This window comes from Dichomitus squalens (genome assembly GCF_000275845.1).
Source record: "Dichomitus squalens LYAD-421 SS1 unplaced genomic scaffold DICSQscaffold_86, whole genome shotgun sequence".
In the NCBI taxonomy this organism is placed as follows: Eukaryota; Fungi; Basidiomycota; class Agaricomycetes; order Polyporales; family Polyporaceae; genus Dichomitus; species Dichomitus squalens.
Genome location: NW_006766968.1, coordinates 30,152 through 33,388, shown reverse-complemented (window position 1 = coordinate 33,388; position 3,237 = coordinate 30,152).

Below are 3,237 nucleotides of genomic sequence, written 5' to 3'. Positions count from 1 at the left end.
CTTCTGGTACTGTCTAGGACAATCTGTACTACTCCAGAACGGTCTAGACAGGTCTATGCCTTACTCATCTCTTACTCATCCTATGGTGCGATACGTCGCAATTCTTTCACCATTGTATTATTCATCGCACTATGGTACATGTGACTAACCACTCTTCGATTAGTCATGGACACTTCTCTGTAGTATATAAGGACTTCAGATTGTGTCCTCCCTCTTCAGTCTTTCCTTACTGACTGAAGAGTGAGTACTTCGTTACATCTATCTCTAACTTGTAGTTACTTACTTGACCTTTGTAGTCTTGCTTCGACTCTAGGTACAGTTGGTTACTGCAATATAGTCTTTCCTTACTGACTGAAGATCTTGCTTCGACTCTAGTCGGATCTAATCCTTGTCTTCACAGCCCCGAGTTTATCAACCTCCTCAACCAACCACACCGTCCCGGGGTCTGCGAGCATCAGCGCACCGGTGGATGTCTCCTCGAGGCGCTTCTTCAGCCTCGTGTCCGTGGTCTTCACAACGTGTTCCATCCACCATGCTCCGCTAGAAGTCATTCATGCGTGCCGCGAGCGGGACACTCCCGTCACAGAAGTCAGCTGGTCGTCAACCTTTCGTCATCCAGTCGAGGTCGGAAGGCAGCAGAGTGGGAGATGTAGTGCAAGGGGTCGACTCGCGGGGAGAGGCGGGAATTGAGAATTTGCGCGAGTCGGAGATACGTATCGCGGAGCTCAGAAACATTCACCTGGGACGTGCGTTTGTACGACAGTGCATGGCCTCAAAGGTCATTTGACGCACCTATAGACCATTCAGTTATTTGACGAAGTATAGTGCCCCGTCTCTTGATTGCACACAACGTCGGAGACACGGCCAACGAACATGCATTACCGCCCCTCGTGTACCAGTGCTGAACCGCAACGATGTATAGGCGCGTTACGGTGGAGAGGATGACTGCCGACAGCTCCCGCATGGTCCCGATCTATTGAACCTTCCACCTCGCAAAACGGACATGGGTAGGATGATCAGGAGCTTGGCACGCCATTATTGATCTTCTGTTCTCTGCTCTCCCATTTCCGCTACTGTTGTACATCCCGCCTGTTCAAGGGAATGCTGTGGCATGTGAGTATGTCAGCCTTGTGCTCCCGCAACGAAGGGGTCGAGGTGTACTGTCCGCCTGGGCTATGAGATTCTCCTGTGTCAACATCTGCGCCTCGCTCTTATGACCAAATGTCACCTATATTGGAAGCTGCAGTACGCCGACGCACACAGCCGGATGCCTCGTAACACACCTTGTTCACAATCTGGTGTTCCTTCGCTACCGTTCCGTATCGCGTGGTCTGTAGCACTATTGCACACGATAACCGTCCCTTGCAAAATAGTACGCACCTTTCAAACCCAATCTTCCATAAACGTCCCTGTCCGTCTAGTCCTTTGGTGGCACGACAATCCAGGCGAATAGGCAGAGATAAATATGATGTACCCTGGGATATGGCCTACGACAAAGAGTACACTGGGCATTGGTACCTTGTAAAGCAAAAGACCTCGTAGGAATTAGCTCGAGTCCTCCCTGTGACTTGCAGATCGGAACAGAGCCCATTGGAGCCCAGGCTAGGTGCAAAGCTAAGGTACCAAGCAGGCGACGGGCGTCAGATATCTGGTAGCGTTGCAGTACTCGCAATACCGCACTCTGAGAAATATGTCAAAAGTGCCCCAGCTTTCATTCGTAGCTTCGTGGTTCCAAGAGCCCCAGACAGTTGATGGCCAGTCATGCAGTATGGTGGTCAGTCGATGACAAAGTCAGATGTCCGGATAGAGCACGTGGCTTCCGGCGGCTCAGACGGCCCGTCACAATCAGGTGACTGGTTGAGTGGTCGCATCATCTGACGTCACTCTCTATGTCGTCTTTGCTTGAGGCCTCTAGACTCGAAAATTTTTGGAGCTGGCTCGTAAAAAAACACGCCCCGCTTCGTTGTTAGACCGCGGGTGCCTTTCATCCCCTCAAGCTCGCGACTTACAGATCCACACCGAGGGCTTTCCCGAACTTATCCTGCCAGAGGTTCAGGGGATCGTTGATGCCTCGTACTGAAAGAATCAGGGCAAAGCAATTGATAAGGGGGCGCGAGCGGGAATAAGACCTCATATAGGTCAGTGAATCATCTTGCCGTAATCGTGATATCAGATAACTTGCTGAGTCTGTATATGCGCCCATGAAAGCCTTCAAGAGTGTCGTGTCCTAGGACGTCTTTCTTGACGCATTCCTGCTCACTCGCTAGTGGTTCGTGACTTGGAGCAGGGTATGTCTCATGGCTATACCGACCAAGTCTACACCATCGACTGGTGCGTCGCGAAGTGAACGCTGATGAGGAGATATATTGCAGTTTCTCCATATGAGTGCAGTATACGAGCTTGGCCCCTCTCTGAAATCCCACTGGAACGTCGCGCTTTCTCGTCGGTGTCTCTCAGAGCCGCATCAGACTCTGAGGGGAGGGCACGTCGTATAGCCGAGCCACCTTCCCACCGGATCCACACGGCACTGCCAGCCTTTGTGCCCTAGTAGAATGATTGATGGGTACCAGCCGGCCAGACGGGCTGAGCGCATTCTGCACATCCAGAGTGATTGATATGCCCAATATCTATCAGTTCGAAGATCCACCAATGGGCATAGTCTTAGCATTGCAGTCAATGTGTCACAGTTTTCTCGTGCCATGTGACCTGGGGGTCATGTGAACCAGGACAGACGCTCACCTTGACCACGGACAGCTCGTATCGGAAAGTGGAGGAGCCAGGATCGAACCCCAGACCTCGTGACGGCCAGGAGCGCCCGTCCTCACTCACTGGCAGGTGACTGATGTGACAGCAGGAGCGCTTACTCATTGGAAGGGGTCCGGACTCGGCACGACTCAGGTATTAGTCGTAAGGTCACCATGAGGCAGGTCAGAGGGTAGGACATGAGGCGGAGAACTCTGACCAAACGATGGTCAATAGGTACCTGGTCTGTGCACCGTTGTATTAGTATATATAGTAGGGAGTCTGAGGCAGGGAACCTCAGACTTGATCTTCTCGTCGATCCCCCATCTCCTCTGTAGGTAGCTAGCAGCCCTACCTTCTACTGCCCCTTCTAGTCTAGGGAATACACCTCTTCACATCTCTTGCTGTGTCACCTCTGGTTGCTTCGCTTCTCAGCACCAACCTCTGCATCAGTAAGCTTTGCCCTTGTTTGTTTTGGTGGTCACAGCTCATTGG